The following is a 19,802-nucleotide window of genomic DNA, read 5'->3' as shown; positions in this document are numbered from 1 at the left end:
GAGGCACTTAAATCAGGAATCAATTGAAGCATTAAATACCCCAAACAAAGCAGAGAAAAATGTTCCTCGAGCAGAAGTCGAAATGGACCAGCTAATAACAGCAGTCACAACAATGCGATGAGGATGGATCTGATCCGATGGTTCTGGGTCTGATGTACTCTCGTACTCGTATGTGACACAACCAATTAGACAAAAGGACGTGGCAGGTCCTTGCAGAAGAATGCGAAATAATCCTCACACGCTGCTTAGCGTTGACAATGAATACCCGGAAAATCGGGGGGCGGGCCTGGAAAGGCGTGTTCGTGCTGGGAGGCGGTATTATACTCGAATGTCCTCAAATGCGTGTATGTTTTATCCGCAGCCATATCTGTATCTGTGTCTCGTATTGTTGTTTGATTTATATCGGAGGCCCGACTCATCACCATCTCATTGTTTGCTGACACCCTCCCCTTCTATATCTCCTCCATATCATATCATATTGTGCCCCAGATAAAACCAAACCAAACCAACCCCAACCCAACCACTTTTGACCTTAGCCCATGTCCACTGAGTATTAGCCACAAATCCACATTGCCATCTACCAACTATTTGCTTTGGTCTTTTTGATTCGTTTTGGGCTAGTTTCGATATCATCAATCAGTCAATCATTGCTCGGCAAATAGAAATCAATGCCAAATAGCTTAATGTGTGAATTAATGTGCTATATGGGTAGATTGTATTACATTTATGAGCTTTGTTGTTTGACTTTCATTTTAGTGTACCATAAAACTTAAATAGTTTACGCAAAAATTTAAGAAAGATGCTATACAAAAAATAAATAAAATTTCTTTGTGTTATAAGCTATCCCGCTATTCAAATATTTTATTGCTTTTTAAAATATTCTTTGCGAAACCACAAAAATAAAATACAACGAAGAAATACCATCTAAGTCACCTTAAACCCTTTTCAAAACAATTGTAAATAATCTAAAGTACTTGTATAATTCCAGCAATCCTTTAAATGTTCACTTTTTTTGAAAGCCTTGAGCCTTTCTCATATTTTTATTTACCTCCCACTCAAGGGAAAACTTAAAATTGGTTTCCATTATTGCGCGTTCTTTGGCTAAATTAAGTCCAATAATAATTTAAACAAATACCTTTGCCACCCCTAGGCTCACCTTTCAGCCTCATTATCTCTGGCAGCAGGTGCAGAAAACCGCAAAACATTTGCCTTATTTCATATTTCATATTATAATTAGACGGCCGCCGCTTTTCCAAAGTTTTTGTAACCAGCCAGACAATGCAATGCCCGGAAGTACTGAGGAAAATTCAATTTTCACAAAACAATTGCCATTAGGCGAAGGTTTTCCTGCGCAGGGAGAATAGAAGAGTGTTCTGCCCAATTGATGTGCCTAATCAGTTTATCTAAAGCATTTTTTATGCCGCTTTTCTGAGGGTTGCTGGCCAACAGCAAATGCAAATTCATCATTGTCAAATGTGCGGCTTGACATTTTCTAAAAGGGGGCTTGGAAAAAATGTAAACTTTTTTGAGGCAACTTTTGGCTTTTTTTTGAGGGTTGCCTTTGGCGGGCAATATAATTAGAAATTCATAATGAATTTTATTTGCTTTGGCCACAGAGCAAAAAAAAAAAAAACGGAAAGGAAAACAACACGAGGCAACGTCGCCTTGTCCAAATGTATTTTTTCGGGAATATTGACGCTCATTTTTGTGCAAATAAAATTAAAGCGCTCCCATACCATCCTCGCCCTGATGAACCCACCGCATAAACGGGCCGAGGCATATCAAATTATCATCCAAGGGCTGGGCAGTAGTCAGTCATTCAGTCAGTCAGTCCATCATTCGGGAATTCTGGGTCGAGCCTTGGATTTTCTGTTTTTTTTTTTTTTGGGGGAAGTGTTTTGGTCTGGGGGATCTGGGGGTGTTAATGCGGCGTGCAGGTATCAAAGCGACGTTTGAAAAATGAAATTAAAAATTGTTGTTGATTTTAGCGCAAAAAGAAATGGATAAAGCGACAAAGATAGCAAAGGAATAAGGTTGTTAATATAGGCGAATGTGATACACACTTTCGGATGACATAAACACCTACTGTAAAATAAATTAAATATTACAAAAAATAAATCAAATTTTGTAAATATAATTTTTCTTATAAAAATATAAATACAAATTTATTTGCTTGGTAAGTTAGTTATTAAATTTCTAAAACACAAAGTGTCACTTTCAGATTATAGTTATTATATATATATATATATATATATTTATATAGCTTTAAAATTATTATTGAAAGCCAAACGTTATCTCTTAGTTTAAATATACTTTTTTTCTGCTTTTGTGTGGAGTACACGCAAAGAATAATATAGCCCGCCTAGAATTCTAATTTTTTAATGAGTCAAAGAGCGCTTCTTGGGCTATCCATGTCCATGGAGTGGTGTGAGGTTCATTCCAAGGAGTCAGTCGGTCCATGAATCCCCTTGACGATTCCCTGAACTGTCATTCATTAGGTAAAGACATTTTGTTGCTGTCTTCATTAGAGTCCGGCATCAAAGTAAGTTTGGAATTTATCTATCTTTCAGCTAGGGTTTCCTTCCGGAAATTGCTTTGGTTTTTGCGGATGACTACTTGGCGCCACATGTCACCAATACAAAAAAAAAAAGGACAGGACCTTGAAGGACTTCTCTTTGGCAGTAGATTGACCTTCGGTGTGTTGCTCATATTCATTATAAGCCCAAATAACTGTTGTCGTTGAGTGGCAAGTGTCAAAATACCATGGCCCAAAAGGATTGTTACCATCGCACGTCGGTTCCCCAAGTTCCTCTCCTCGATGGCGCCTTCTGGTTTTCTGCTCAATTTGTTCTGGCGTCGATTTGGCCAACTTCATTCCTCGTTCATCGCCTGATTTTTCCCCTTTGTGGGCTCGAGTTACCAGTTGCAGCTAACCGACTGCTTATTGGGCCAGCTTTTGGCTTGGCCACTTGGCCCGGCTCATGTAATTTACCAGGGCCCTTCTGCTCAAGTGTCAGCAGAAGCTGAAGGGAAACCTTAGTGGCGACTGGCGACAGTTGGCCCTGGCTCAGTATTAAGCCTCAATTCTGGCCAATTCTGCCCCACACTTTCTGGTAACTGTTGCCGTAAATCAATATCGACGTTATGTGGTCAATCAAAATGCGATTTTTTTGTAGTTGGGGAAAACAATAGGATATTGTGTCTATGTCAGTGTAGGGAGTCATATGTTATAACAAAATCATTTAATTGTTGTATATTTTAAGATTTAGAAAAAATATATAAGTAATGTTATTGTAAATTTAAAAGAAAAAATTATTAAGTTTAATTAATATTGAATTTATTATATTTTTCTTAATTTTTTCACAGTTTTATTAATTAAATTTGAGAATAATTTCAAAGGCCGTTGGCCAAAAAAGTTGATTTTTGTTTGGTTTCTTTGAAAAGAAAGAAAACCGTCATTAATTAATTTTTATAGAATATAAAATTCCGCCAAAGACAAAAGAAAGTCGTTGTGGCATTACCTCATTGAAAAATATCATCAAAATTGAATGACAAAAACAATGTCATAAATAATAATTAATGCCGCTTAATTCACACTATCAACCACACTCAAGTAGAGCTGCGAAAAAGTTAATAAAAATAAAAACAAAAATCAGAAATATAAATCTCCGCAAAGAGGGAGAAAGCAGAGATAGACAGTTGGCCATAAAAATGGTTTATAAGTCCATAAAAGCCAATTGTTTGCATTGTCCGTAATTGCATTAAAAACCCACTGCCACGCGGATACTCCAATAAATATTGATGGGGAATTGGGAAAAAATCTGAAATCGAAGCGTATGCATTTTTAATTTCGGACTTAACGTGGCATATAGAATGTAATTAAAGCAGAATCTGATTAAATAAAAACAAATTAAGTGGTTTGTAAATAAATTGAAAATCAAGTGGGTAAGCAAAAAAACAAGTAAATAAATTTGCGGCTTTTGTTATTGTTACATAAAATCCATTTGCCAATTTTTTTATTGCCTTTGATCACAAACAATACATTAATAACATAAACCAACGGCTAATGATATAAAATAGAGTTTTCTGCAAATTGATAGGCAATGAAAGGGTAAATAAAATCCTTTTGCAACTTCGGAACTCGTTTCTGAGAAGCCCAAAAAATAATGCCAACTTTTACTTAAGGCCAAAATTAAAATAATATTGTGACTAGACCCATCCCTTAAGTCTGGGGCTTCTAAGCTGCAGGCCAAATTCACAGACCATCCACATTCGTCTATTTTCCTATGCAAATCGGTCGATTTCGATGTGGAAATGGAAATGCTGGACTAACCTGAGGAAAAACTCTTCTGCAATCGCAACCCCTTGCGCATTATGCGTAATTCTAAAAATGTTTTCCTTAGCTTTGCTTGTTTTTTAATTGCTAAGTTTTTATTTCCACCTCAACCCTTTTTTGGGCCAAAGCCCAAATCTCCTTCAGCCTTTCGACTGCCAAAAAGTTCAACGAAGTGTGTAAAGTTTTTCTTACAGCGGAGGGGAGAAGAGCTGCTTTTGCATTAAATTTGTGTAAATGGATTTTGCTAATGGATCCAATAATTCATTTACAATTTTACTTTTTAGCCTGGCAAATGTTATTTGCGCCAAGGTAAATAGGAGTCAAGACGACTTGGCCGCACTTTTCTGCGGTCGCTGAGGGGAAGTAGACAAAAGTGGTTTTGCTTTTGGTTTTTGGGTGGTTTCCGTACTTTCGTTCTGCCTAAGGTGGTGGTGGATTTCGCACTTCTTCTGAAATACGATAAAGAAGATTCCTCGGCTGAGACTTCTTGGGGCTTAAGAGCTTAAGAAATATATTTCCAACCCAGCCTTCAGCACCAATTAGTTGCCTTTGCGTTCTAACTATTTGTAAATGGGTTGTATATAAAATTTTTATTTCTCTTATTTCTTTAAATTTGTAGGATTGTCTGGCAGTCATTTAAATATGTTCATTGAATACAATCTGCTAAAAGCCTAATATATGCTTTATTTCCAGATTTTCTTTTTAATCCAATGCCCCTTCCCTTGCTGGCTCGTTTCCTTTGTAACCTTAAGCGCGGAAAACAATTCCAAACACACAATTAAATATCATTTTTTACGCCCAATAAATTTGTTAAAAAATGCATGAGGCTGCGTGAGGTCGCTTTTGTGTGTGAGTGTCTGCTTAACAATATGAAAAATAAAGCTGACCATTTTTTTCACACGCCAGACACGCAAGGATGGATCAGGGTATATATATATATATATTTATATATATGTGTGTATGGCAAAAGAGTTGAGGGCAGCGCGTGCTAAGGACCAAAAAAGGACCCACAACAATGAACCTGAACGTCACTTTGTCTTTTTGTTGACACACACACACACACTGGCACGCAGCTGGTCACCCATGTGTGTGTGTGTGAAAAATCACTGCCGCATAACGAAGGTCCTTCGTCGTTGTTTGTTGGTGTTGTTGCGCCATTATTTTGCTTAATTATTTACATGAGTAAACAGTTGAGAGTTCAGTTCAGTTGAGTTGCGCTGGGAATGAGCTGCGGATGTAATTTTTTCCATATATTTATGATGTCCGCAGATATGTACATTGAAAAAAAATGAATTTTTGGAAGTTTTAACTGCTTTGTTAAAAAGAATAATTATATAACTATATACACGCAATATCTTTTAAATTAATGGTTATTTTATATATTTGAATGTTAACTAGTTTTTGCTTTAATACTAGTTTTGATTCAAAATTTTAAAACCAATTAATGGCAATTTCCTTGTATATGACATTTAAAAATAAGTTGTTTTTTTATTAAAAATAAATTGTAGATTTAATCTACTAATTTTTTTAGTGCACTCATGTGTAAATAACCGCAAGCGCGTCATTTAAAAATTGGTCAAAAGCTCGCCTAATGGATCGCTCATTTTTTGTGCGTAGAATGAGTTTTCCCGAGGAAAATGCGGTGAAAGGGATCGAAAAAAATGTGTTTGTGTGTACTTGTTTGGGTTGATGGGCTCTCACCTCTCAGAAATATATGCGCTGAAATTTCCAATTCCATAAACCTGGAAACGCCTTCGAGATTCCTGTTTTCCCTGCCTCGCTAATGTCTTTTTTCTGCAGCGAATCAAATCGAAAAGAGCTGAAAGCCATAACAAAACTTGGCAGAAACTTCCAATCAGACTCAATTTGTTCCAACCAGAACCGCAATACGAAGAGGTTAGAGTAGAGGAGAAGGCCAAGAAGACGAGAACATGGCTCATATGAAGCTCCTTGTCTCACCTCGTCCTTCGTTTCCGCCGCCTGGGCAATAATAATTTCAAAATTACAAATTCACAAAACGTACGCGAAATTATGCGCAATGTCTGCACCTCGGTTTGTTCCCCCTGCGGCCCAGGAACCCTTCTTTCCACAATCCTATAAGAAACCCCCCACCCGCCAACGTCCCTGTTCAAGGACCGCGTCATCATCCTCCGGTGCCCTCGTGTATCTTTGTATCTTTGCATCTTTCAGCTGCCATCTGCCGCTGCTTCTGCTGCTGAAAAAGCTGTGCCGCGCCTAAAGCACTTTTTATATTATATGTATTCACATATATATATATATATATATATATATAGATATTGATGTGGCGTATATATTGGGTATATATGCCGCCATATCAAGGATTACATGTTGCGCAAGCCGGGCCACATCCTCACCTCCGTCTTGGCACAGTGGGTGATATATTCTATAATCAAAACGTATTAGAAATGCATAGTAAAATGTAGAAATGTACAAATTGTACAATATTTTTTATTTGAAATCGTAAAATAATTAAAATAAAATAAGTTGTTTAATTTCATTTTTCTTGAAGAAATTAAATTAAATTGTTTTCATTTTATATAAGTTTTATCTCTTCAGCTGGCTTTACTGCTTTTTGTAAATTATTTTGTAAAAAAGTGAAACATTTTCGACAGATATGTGTTAAATACAACAAAAAATTATTATCACAATTAATCTCCACGTTGAAACCACTGTGGCGCGTCTCCATTTTCGTCTTGTATAAAATGCATAAAATTCACATTTAGATGTTGCTCTGCGGCCTGCAACTGCGACTGCCGGCTTCCATGTTTCCCCCGATCCGATACGAAGGCTGGGACTGCGACTGGGACTGGGGCTGGGACCCGTCTATAACTGGCATTCATCATTCATTCATTGCCTCCACTCCAACGTCAGACTGCGATTTTTCATAGCAAATATGGCGGAGTCGCGAATCGCGAGAGTTGCTTGTGCGGCTTTTCGAGTCTGCGAGTTTTTGAGTCTTTGAGTCTTCGAGTCAATCAAATGCCCCAAGTTCATTACGAACTGCCAGAGTGGTTGGGTGAGTAATAAGTGTCGGGTCTTCTCTCTATAATAGTTGGCCTGCCTATCTGTCTGCAACACACAGAAAAAAAACTCATCCGGTTTTGTTTTCCATTTCAAAATGGCTTCTAATTGTTGCTCATAAACATTGCATTTTGAATATGATTGTAGAAGGCGTGGTATGCGAAGTTTTAATTGATAATTTTATTATTTAAATTAGCTTTTTTGGTCATCTAAATAATTTATTTTATTATTTACTTAGTTACTTTAATCATGTTCTTGCACTTACCAGCATTTGAACGAGTTACAGAATGTTTTGTAATTTTTCAAGTATTCCAGAATATTTGACAAGTATTATATGAAAACATCTATGTTAAAAATACAAACTACATCCAAATATTTTTTTTAATTTTTAGGAGTATACAAATTCTTTTAATTAAAGATACTTTATAATTATGATGTATTACAAGGTAATATAAAACTAATGTAGTGTGTTTTTTTTTTAAAGAAATGTATGTTTTATGTATGTTCTATGTATGTTCTATGTATGTTCTATGTATGTTTCTATTTAATTCACTGGCAATAAGGTACTTATGTATTTTTCTTAGGTTGATTTTTTTTCGTGTGCGGAATAGTTGGCCAAGACTTGGGCATAGATCAGGTTAGTTTGCTGCCACCTTCGTCCATTTTTGGCTGCTACTTTTTGCCTGTTGGCCTGGTCCGGAGTCGGTTGTTGTTGCCTCTGCTGATGGGGATGTTGATGGGCTTGATGCATGTTGTGTTAGCTTCTGTTGTTGATTTGGAATGCAGTTTGGCGGTATGGCCCGGGGCCATATTTCCTGCTCCTGCATCCGCCGCTCCGCATTTTGCATTTTGATTACTTTTATTTTGCTCGGCCGGCAGTTGGAAGTTTCGATTTAGTTTTGTGGCTTATAGTGCGAGATGTGCAGATATTTACTAAATATTTTCTATAGTTGAACATTTTACCCTTGCTTTGAAAAGAACCGAAAATTCAGCACTTTACCAACAATTGGCCAAAAAGGAAAACTTTTCAACTAACTTTTTAATGGCCACGAAGAGGGAGAGCTTTTAACTGTAATTAGGAAACCGGCGATGCTACCACATTGAGAAAAAACCTTAATATTGTTGTTCCTTTGATGAAAATCAATTTGAAATTTAATCACAATTTAATTTAAAAAAAAAAAAAATGATTAAAAACTTTAAGTATCATTAATATAAGTATTTATATTAATATTGATCTTGATCTTGAGAAGAAACAAATAGATGATAATTTAAATACAAATTAAAAGGCTTATACCTTTTAAATTAACTTTTTCCTATGTGCAGCGTTTGCAAATATATTTCCCTGCAAACATTAAAAACACTGTATATATATTGCAAAAATAATAAGGAAAAATTCAGCTCAATTTTCGTAAGTTCCGCTTGGCATGCAATTTGGAAATTTTCGCAATTTCGCTTCTGGTTTGTTGCCGTTTTTCCTCCTTTTCTGTTTCGAGCAATGACATAAATTTATTTGGGTTTCTCGTGTTCGGCCGCCGCACAAAAGTTGATGCCACAAAATGGCGTCTGGCCGGGGAAATTGTTGCATGCATTTGCATATTTTCTGCATCGGCTTGGCCCGCAAAAGAGCGAGTGCGCGACATTTTATTCGGAAAAGTGCAGGCCCACTCACTCCCGCCCGCTCTCAAAATTTTCCCTTTTTCCTGGCCATAAAACATCGCCAGCCCTGTGCCAACATGGCCAAAATGGCGTTGGGGAAAATGTCAACCATGTGCAAAAAAGGCTAACATCACTGGGCGAGGGGACGCCAGTAGCACGTACCAACTGGTTCAACTTTCCCAGGGCACAGTGGTGCGAAAACAATGGAGTATTGTGGTAAAAAACCCAATGAAATGCGAACAATATCTGTGCATTATAATGTAGTTTTAAACTTATGATGAATTCATAAAGAATTACATTTCTTCTTTCAAATAATTTATTTTTCGAAATCTAATTTATTATTTATGTAATTAAAAGTAAGATGTAAATATTTGCAAACATAAATGCAAAGAAAAGTCAACTTATTTATTACAGTATCATAGATTATAAGCTATACCTTTTAACTTAAAAGAAAAAAAACCCATTGATGAAAAAGACTCTTTTCAAAATACTGATAGGCTCGTTTACCCTGTCAAAACTTATTCCTTATCCCCTAAAAAATAGTTTGATTAGAGAAGATCACCATCGAGGAACCAGTGTACATTTGGGCGGGAAATCAGCCAACCAAAGCGACGGCCATTCGATGTCCAATGCCCAGGCCACTAAGTCTGCTCCTCCTCTTCCGCCTCCCAGCCCCTCCGCCCTCCCTCCATCCAGGCCTCAACCCCTGGCCAACCCCGCAGTCGGAGTAGAACCCGCAATTATGCTGTAGACCAAAGCAAAATAATTACTTTGATCGTCAAATGATATTATTTTGTCGGCCATGCGGTGTCTGTGGTGCAGGGCGGGGGGTGTTGGGGGGGTGGGTGTTAGGGCAGGGTGGCTAGTTTCCGGAGGAAAGTGGGAGGGAAGGCCGCCCGAGTGGGCCGTGTGGGAGGCGTGGCTGTTTTTGCATGCAATTGAGCTGGGTGTGCGAGTGTGCCGGTTGTAAGTGTGTTTGTGTAGGCAATGGCCGTCGTGAAACAGTGGTTTAACATTTGAAATACAAACTAAAAGTTTGTCTTAGAAGTTGTAGAAAGATAAAGTACAGTTTGTAAAAATTAAAAATTGTTTTATTGATATTAGCAAGCTTGTTTTTTAAATCTTCGTAAACATGAAGATTGTGTTGATAAAACTCTTTACAAGATTTATATAACATCAGGGCCTTAAGAGCTTACTATCATCAACACAGTCTGGAAGCAATTTTTTGCGTTTCATTTTGTTATAAATACAAATATAAATCATTGGCCATTTTTTTATCTAGTCATTTTTTTAATTAACTATCTTTTGTTACCTTCTTTTTTAACAAAATCACTTAGTTTAAATTGAATTGATTAATGACAAGGAAAATAAAGAGAACCTATCTTCTACATTAAAAACCGTATTTAATTCCACTGTTCTCTATTGGCCAGCCACTATGACGTCGACAATGGCCGCCATTAGCTGGAAGTGCAATGTGCATTTGCCAAATTTGCATTCGTCGGAATCCCCGCACTGCTCAAAACCCCTATCAACTGGCCCAGCCCCACAAGTTAATTACTTTTTCGTACATTTTCGATGGCGCGTTTCGCACTGAAAATTTCCTTTTTTCCGTCTTTATTTATTTCACTGCAAATGAAGCCTCTGCATGGCCAGGATGCCTCCTCGTGCCGCCCCATTGCAGCCCCTGAAACCTCCCGAAACTGAAGCTACAGCTCCATTTGCAGTCCCAGTTCTCAGTCCACGGCAAAATCCGCGTCCTGCATTTCGCTCCTCCTTTCGGTCGTTGTTAGTTTGAATGCGTTTTCGCATTTATATGCAAATTTTTTGGTTTGCATGCTGAAAATATTGCTTTCGACAAATGGTCGGAGAGTGGAGAACGGGAATGGTGCGATGATATAGTGGGGGGTTTCAGTTCGGCCAGTTTTCGGTTTGGTGTCCAGGGAAAAAGGGGACGATCTCGGGGCCACGGAATTGGTCGGCGAAATTGCAACGAGCTGACCAATGGGCGGCATCATCATCATCATCATGAACTCAAATGGGCACAACCGCAAAATTGGATTGGAATTCAACCAGGATATATGTTCTTTGTACATCATGGGGTTAGCCGACGTTAATTATAAGTTATTACCCATCGCTTGATGAGCTATCAGAAATTAGAAGACCTTAAGTGAATTATCAAGAATTATTACTAATATATATATTCGGGAAAATCTTGACCGCATGTTATAAAAGAAGTACCTACATATTTGTAAATGTTTTTAAACAGCCGCAAATATTTATAAACAAATACACAATATTTATTTCGGAACTTAAAAATATATTTCATAAATGCTTGAATAAGAGATTTTAAATAAATATTAGTTTTGAATGGAATTCAAAAATATTTTAATTAGTATTTACTTGTATTGGCAATTACTCATTAACAGTTTCCACTTATACACTTCGTTTTGCCACCCCGCGCAATAATGAATATTTCATTTTGTATTCCAAGAATTTCTAATAGAATTTTAGAGCATGTAAAATAAGTCTTCCCACACATTTACTTTAACCTTTTGTCGACGGCCCAACCTCCTTTGGCAAATTAATAAAAAGGAAAATGTTTCAACTGAGCTGCAGATTTATGGCGGTTAGAAAATGTGCAATTAATGCGTGTATAAATTACAGCGGACAATTAAATGGGGCCCAGACTAGCTAGAAGTATTCTGCTACCATCAGCAAATTATCCAGCCACACAAAGATACAGTACATTACACATACGCCGCGTGGGCGTCGACATTGCGTGCTTAGGGTGTGTGATTTATTTTTGGGAGAATTGTCTGAATGAGCATTCATATGAATGAATGCGTTTATAATGAAGTTCCGATAACACATACGACTAATTAGGCGCCAGTAAGAGTCCAAGGCGATGCGATATGAAGTAGACAAATGGATATTGAGAAAAGTCTGGCATCCTGGGAATGAAGACGTTGTAATGCTCTATTCAAAGTTTCTATTTCTTCCCATTTAATTAAACACAAACATTTTATGCTAGGATAAGTTAAAAGAGCCATCTTCAGCAATTGAAGCATATACTTACAATTAAAGATCGAATATTTATGAAAAAGAACTTAGAGTATTTTTAAGATGGTTCTTTTCTACATAAGTACTCTTAAAATGCTCTTAATATAAAATCATATATTCAGAAGTGATCGAAACAAAAATTAAAACAATAAAATACAAAATAATATATATATCCTCTTATAAAATCAAGTTAGTTTAGTTTTAAAGATTTTTAACTTCATCTTTTTGTGTCTACTATTCCTTACTCTAACTGCATTCTACTTACCACCAAAATGGGGATTGCTGCGTAATCTACAGAACGCAAATTGAGTTGTCTGTGTGCAATGGACAAACAGTACCCCTCCATTCCCTTTCCCCTCCTCCCATGTTCCTGCCGCAATGCAATTCATAAATTTCAACAATGATAATCGAGCAACTGAGTTTGAAGAGGGCGTTGCAAGATTGCTGACTGCACTTGGGGGAGATTACAAGAGGGGATGAGCCAAGGGATGGGGATGTGGCAGCATCCAGTCGGCAAGTGTAACATATTGCACATGCACACTCTGATGCCCATGTGTGCATTGGTCCTTTTCGGTCAGGACAACGTCGCTCGATTGCGAAGCCGATGCCATAGTCGCCACCCAAACAAACACTCGACGCTTTTGTTCCTGCTGATGGAATTATTTGTTCGCACATTGTCAACTTGCCACTCCCCCAAGCACCGGGCTCCTCGGCCCGCCCCCTACCCTTAGGGTGTGTGCACCGTAAAAAATTAACTTGATAGTAATTCTTATAAAAGCATAATAAAAAACTTAACATTCCCAAATTTTCCAAATTCGATCTCCATTAATAGGATTTTATTTAATTCATTTAAAAATAATATTAAGTTGTTTTAAATAACAAACGTTAAGAGTGTTATGCCATTGGAAAAATACAATGGACGTTACTTTTTTTTAAATCATTATCCTTAATAAAAAAAAAAGTATACAAGTATTTTAAATTGTATGGCATTGTAATTGTTAAAGCAAAATATTTTGTAACTACTTTGGCTGACAATTTTAATACGTAACGGAGTTTGTATTAAGATTTAAGAGTTAAATTTTTTACAATCTTTTACCAATTCTGATGCATTTTTTCTTCGCGTGCATCTGCGGCATCGGTGGCTGGTGTTTCTCATTGCAAAATGCAATTTGCCGCCACCCGAAAGGTTTTTCCACCCACACCCACCACTCCCCCATTTCGGTCTTATCTTTGCTTTCATTTCATAAACCAGCTGCCCCCTCGTCCAGTCACATTTTGCAACACTTTTCGACCGCAAAACGAACTCAAAACTGAAACAATGAAGACTCGTTGCTGCAACTGCAATCCATTCTGTGGGCAGACTGCAGTTGCCGGCACAATGTATCATCAGTTGAACTTTTGTGCGGCTGTCATAGGCAGAAATTGGTTGCATGCCTGGTCCTCTGCCGAAAAAAACACACACATTTCCCCGAAAAAGAGCCCTTGCAACTTGATTTGCAACTTCATTTGCAATGGTTCGGGATGAGAAATTGCAGGAGGACTACGGGCCATTCCATGGAGGTCCAAGTCGATGGCATATAAATCATCTGGAATTGTTTTTGCAAAGACAATGTGATTGGATTTGATATTTTCGTTCAGGGTTTCGGATAAGATCTCAAGGCTTGGCTTTCGGTTTTTGAAAAGAGGGGTTGGGAAAAATACTTTGGCAATGGCATTTTACGGGGCGAGACCTAATGAAGTTTTGTCCCTGGGAAAGAAATGGTTTGTCTGAAGCTAAATGAAAATAATAGCGTGGTGTAGTAGTAGGTTAGTGTAGTGTAGTGTAGTATAAAATTTTAAATTGATTTTGATCGGACTTTTTTATATAATTTTTTAAGAATAAGAATTGATTTGGCAACTGGAATTTGGTTTCAAATTTATAAAGAGTTTTCGTTTATTTCGAGATATATTTTTGTGAATTTTGTTCTTTTACACATATTTAATTCATTTCAAACGTTACAAAATTAGGATTTAATTTTTGTAAAGAACTTAACCATTTCTTTCAACATTGAGTGGAACAAATTTTTGCTAGATTTCTTAGCTACGTATTATTTCTGATGAAATCATACAAAATACCAAACGTCTTTAATTAATTTACTTTCAATATAAGATCAACTTTTGAGCTACATTCAAATTAAATTAGTTAATTTAGACAGTGCTCAAATGTTACTTTACACATTTAAGCATTATATAATATCTTGCCATGACTTATTTTGGATTTCCCTTACTCTAAGTTATTTAACATCTTTATATACTTTGCATAGTTTATTTTTACGTTCTGGTGCAATTTAGTAGAACAGCATGGCCTGAGGAGGTGCTCACTCTTCATTCTGGTTAGTTTCCGAAGACTAATTGAAGACTCTCAACACCTCAGTTGAACGGAACCAGCTGAAAACTGTGAGAGCCTCCTCATATTCTCAACTGGCCTTAATTAATTTCTCACCCATCCAGCTGCAGAAACTACGCAGCTTATTTAAATGTTTATTAAAATGTAGTTCCCTGCCTCGGTTGCCTCCCTCTTTCTCGGACATTGTTGCGCCTAATTTCATATAAAATATATGTATAATATATATGTTTAGTTGCGATGTTATGGCAAGGCAGGCGATTCACTAACAACGCGCCAACATGCAAATTGGCAATTTAGTTTTAATTTTTTAATCGCTCCAAAGGAAAACTCAACACGTTCCGTTGATTGTTAAACAGATATACATATAAATTGTATTGAAAACTCAAAAGCGGCTACCGTTTTCTGTATAAAGGAAAATAGTTTTTTTCCTGTGCTTTTTTTCGTCCATAATTTTTAATTGCGAAATGAAGAATATTTAAAAAAGTTTCAGTCAAAAGGGGCTAGTAATTGTTTTCATAGTGCATACAATATCATTTCAAGCAGACATTTCAATTCAATTAAATTCTTTTGCCTCTTATCGAAAAACTTTTGCGGCAACAACTTTTTCCCAACCATTTTTCCACTTTGCCGAAGGCGCATAAATTAATTAACGAAAAATGTGTTTGAACTTGTAGCATCCCTAAAAAAAATGACTTCTATAAAAAAATCTGTGACTGAAGGAAAACAAAGGCATAAATCGATTAAATTTGCTGTCATTTTAAATTTGACACACGAAACAAAATGCGTTGAAATTTTCCCACCCGCGGCCTCCAAAAAATAAAAAATAGAGGGGGAAGTTTGTTCCTGTCACATGTAGCTGGGTGTGAAAACAACAACAACACAGCACAGCAAGGGTAACATACGTTCGAAAAGCTTTTCAGATTTTTCCCTTTCCCCGATGGGGGGCTTACTTACGGGGAAAAGGGTGAAAATCGAGTGGGGGTATGGGCTGCTGAGTGCGCGACGTTTATGCAAATTGTCAGCCGTTTGACTGTGAAAACATTGTGTAGCCATTTGAACTTTTGGGCAACAAAGAGTTTAAGAGAGGGTTTTTGGCAGGAGGTGAGGACATTTAAAATTAATTCCTTGGAGGAAAAAATAATATATTTATTTATATAACATATAAATGAATTCATATTTAATTTTAAGCTTAATAATTTGTATATCAATTTATATATCTATGAATATGTAATAAAGTAAAAATATATTTTTTCCTTCTACAAATGCATACAACCTTCTAACAAAACTAGTTTATATTCTTTGGTACATCTTATAAATATATTTTTACTTCCTGCTATTAGATGTTCATTTTCTTGCTCAGTTTCCACCTCAGAAGAATCTTTTCTCATTAACTTTTTGAAAAACGGCAATTACAAGTGGAACGCGTTTCCGACTTGTGTAAGACGGCACCGACCAATAAATATGCGTCTTTCAACCTACAACTCTGACTTTAACACTTGCGACAACTTAATTCGCGCCAAGCATGCGAGCAGTATTAAATGAAAACTCTTCTTCGCTCCAACGCGAGACCCAATTTAAATTAATCAAGTTGGTGGGCGAAACAACACCCATTCAAGGCCCCGCGATTCAGCCACCCACTCAACTACCTACGATTTCTCGATAGCCTCAGCTGTTGCGTGTTCCCGACTAATTTTCATGTACGTTCCTAATGAACTTTTAATTGATTTCCAAGGAAACAGAAAAGATTCGATCAAAAGACATTCGGAATTGAAAATTCCTTGGAGAAGGAGAATTAGAAAGGTGGAAAAATTATGAAATACTTTGTAGCAGGAACACCTAAAGAAATAAGTGTACTTTAAATAATAATTCAACGTCTTTATATAATACAAAAATCTATTGTATAATATATAAAAGTTAAGAATTTTATAATTGATTAAGAAGAAAATAATATTATATAGAAATGATTAAAGCAATAAAACAATAACGTCCAAGGATCACTAAAATAAAATTGTAGTAAATGATTTAATACAGAAAGCCATATTGTTATTAGCTTAAAGCCTTAACTTAGCCTTTTATAATGTAAGATGTGAACGTATATATTGGCTTTCCTAAAAGTAATTCATAACTCAGTTTGGAAGTCCTTCAATTCGATTCTTCTTTTCCGAGTGGCAAACCACACAAAGCCCACATAAATAAATTGCCAGCAATTACGGCGTTAACAAGTTTTATTGACTGACTAAATGCGCAGAGCGCACAGACCCCCGAAATCCATGAAGTAAACCTTCCACCAGTAAATTCCCCCCTCCGCCTGCGTCCAAGTAAAGTCCAGAGATTTTTTCCCGTGGCCCGACGCTTCAGTTCAGTTCTCCCCCTTTTTTTTTCGAATTTTTCGGGCAAGGACATTTCATGGGCTTGTACAAACGTTTAACCGAGTGTCTGTCCCCCTCGATTTTTCCTGCCCAGCCCCCATGTTTTTTGGCGAGGGGGTAAATTTATTTGCGCTTCGTGGTCGTCTGGTCAAGTTTTTGTTTTTGACCAAGAGAACGGGGAGTTTTGTGCCGAGGGAGAACAATGAATAATGTCCGCAGTCAGCCAGGCGCAATCGCTTGTTTCCACTTGCCGGCCACCCACTGCCACAGTCCCGCCCCCCTTTCTCCCGCCCCACTTAGTCGCCCATTCATTCCGCTAGATCAATCTTCGTTGCACTTCTGTTAGGGGCCCCCTTCCATTTTTTCGCTCCATGTCCATGTCTGTCTATCGGTTCGACACTTTGTTGCATTTGAAATTTATTAGCCAGCTCTATTCCACTCGTACACATCAAAAAAGGACTGAACTCAGTCTACTAAGTGAGCATTTGGTTTTTTTTTAAACTATATACTCATTTAAAACCAGAAAAAAAAGAAGATAGCCGTACAAAATTATTATATTGTAAACCAAAACTTTTTTTTTGATTATACATTTGTTTTCCGAAATTACAATAACATTAAACTAACACATAAAATTTTTCAAAAATGGTATTTACTTCTTTAAAATATACTCAATCATAATTTATGAAAACTACAATTTCTTACCGTGTAGTAGAAGACTGATAGATATCTTCTTCGAGCACATATACATATATTTCCAGCATATTTCTCACATTATAACTGTCAGTCGAGAATTTACCTTTCGAGCTAAGCATAAAAAATGGCACAAAAAAATAATCATAAGGCGACATTGATTCTGTGCTACTTATTTTTGGCAATGGCAGCCAATAAAAAGATAAAGCCAGGCAACCATATCGTCTGGAGGGAGGTTATAGCCATGTGTCTTGGTCCCGGGTGGTTCGTTACCCTTGGGGAGGTGGTGATACTGGGCAGGGGGTGTAAAAAGGGGAGGGGTGTGTGCTAGGCGCTATCAGCATATGCGGTTTAAGTTGCGGTTGACATTTATTTCACGCACCATTGCACAAATAAATGCGTTGCGGCTTGCCGATTCCATTGGAGGGGGTTAAAAATATATATGTATGTCGATTTGATATCGGGTGAAGTAATATGCTAAAGTATTAGAACTCTGGAGGGCACTTTATGTAATTAAATGACTTCGGAAATACATTTTCTAAGTTTTATTAAAAAACAATAATTGCAACGGTTTAAGATATATGTACTGAAGAATTGCAGCTCTGAAGAGTACTTCATAAAATGAAATTATATGCCAAATAATGTTTTTATAAATTCAAAATAACATTCATGATTGTTAAATTGCAGCTAATATAAAAATAAAAAAGTGCATGATTCGTAATATTATATATATATATATATATGTTTACTGCAGTAAATATTATAAAATAACAAATTAACTATTTGGGTTATGCTCATAAGTACCCAATTGCGGAATTATTTTCGTGTACATACTTAAATGGAAGATCAGAATATAATTAATCAAACTAAACCACATAAATTTAAGTCTACTGAAACCACAAATTTATGAAAGCGTGTCGAAACTGCAGAATAAATATCTACAAATAAACGAATAAATACAAAATATCTTATGGCTTAAATATTACTGAAATCTGATATGCCTAATTAAGTTTGTCTTACTCAGCTTAGCTTTCATATCGTCTTTCCCTATTCGCTACTAAAGTTAACATTTAATCGATCATCCATACGTACATCATATCAATTAATTTATCCATCACATCTTCAATTAGCAGACACACACTGAAAATCGAACAGGGAATCGTTTTGGGAACTCAGTCTCTAAAAAAATTGTCTGCCAGAGATCATCTCCATCACCTTTTTTGTGGGCCTGAAGACCCTTTAACCCTTTTCGTCGTCGGTGCAACTTCTGGGCCACGCCCCCAAAAAGGCAGAAACAAGTCGCCTTCGAGGGTCTCGGGGTCACCTCTTCCTACTTCCTCCACACTTGTATTTCAATATCGTTTAGGATTTCTTTTTCTTTTTCGTTGCGTTGCCTTTTTTGGTTTTTTAATTTTACGCTTCGAAATTTTATAATTTCCACACTTTGTGCTAGGCTGCCTCATTCTTTATTATTTTATCCCTCTCATTCCGTTTTTGGTGGCCTCTTGTCTTGAGCTTCAAACATCAAAAGTAAAGTTTGGTTTTCCATCATATTCTTTTCGTGTCTTGTATTTTTGCTTAGCCGCACTAAAAATTCCTGTCACGTACACAAAATTTTAATTGATGCCATTAAAAGGTTTGGGTCCCAAAGAAGAAGGAAATAAAATAACCAAAAACATTAGTTGAGCGCTTGGAATAAAAATAGGGAACTGGTATACTTCTAAAGGTTAAGAAATATATTTAAATTGTGTAGCTGAGGAATGCCTTATTTAGCTTTTTTTAAGATATAATTTTTTGTCGTGACACGTTTGAAAATAATATTGAATTGTTTTAATAAATTTAATAGAAAATTTTCTCAAGCTGATAAATAGATTTGATTGATTTCACCAAACGTGCTAACTGAAGCTTCAATTAGTTGCATGATTTAGCGAATTTCTGTGAAGTGGCTCATGAAAGTCAGAGATAGTGAATAATCCCCTGCAGTCATTATCCTTGCCGACAGTAATTAATGAAACTCACAGCACTCACAACTCTATTCGCAGGATAACTAAATGCCGAAACTTTTTAGCTGTGTGAGCGAGAATTTTAATTGTGCCCCACCCACACACACACACACGTACTTGCCCATCCTGTGTTGACTTTAATTGTGTGAAAAAGCAAAAACATTCTAATTTACAGAGCTGCGCGAAAAAGGATGCAGGATATGTGAGCTGTTTTAGCTGTGAAGTTACCCCGAGAATATGTGTGTTCGGAATGTGATAGT

General features: G+C 36.7%; 1 protein-coding gene across 2 annotated transcripts in view; it reads left to right on the top strand.

Moving 5' to 3' along the window:
- The window catches only part of LOC128261641 (toll-like receptor 3), a 52,171-nt gene that overhangs the window by 4,441 nt on the left and 27,928 nt on the right, over nt 1-19,802 (top strand). The gene's annotated exons all lie outside the window — the stretch shown is intronic.

This window comes from Drosophila gunungcola, unplaced genomic scaffold (genome assembly GCF_025200985.1).
Source record: "Drosophila gunungcola strain Sukarami unplaced genomic scaffold, Dgunungcola_SK_2 000001F, whole genome shotgun sequence".
Lineage (NCBI taxonomy): Eukaryota > Metazoa > Arthropoda > Insecta > Diptera > Drosophilidae > Drosophila > Drosophila gunungcola.
Note: the sequence above shows the minus strand (reverse complement) of the source record. Positions and strands in the feature narration are given on the sequence as shown.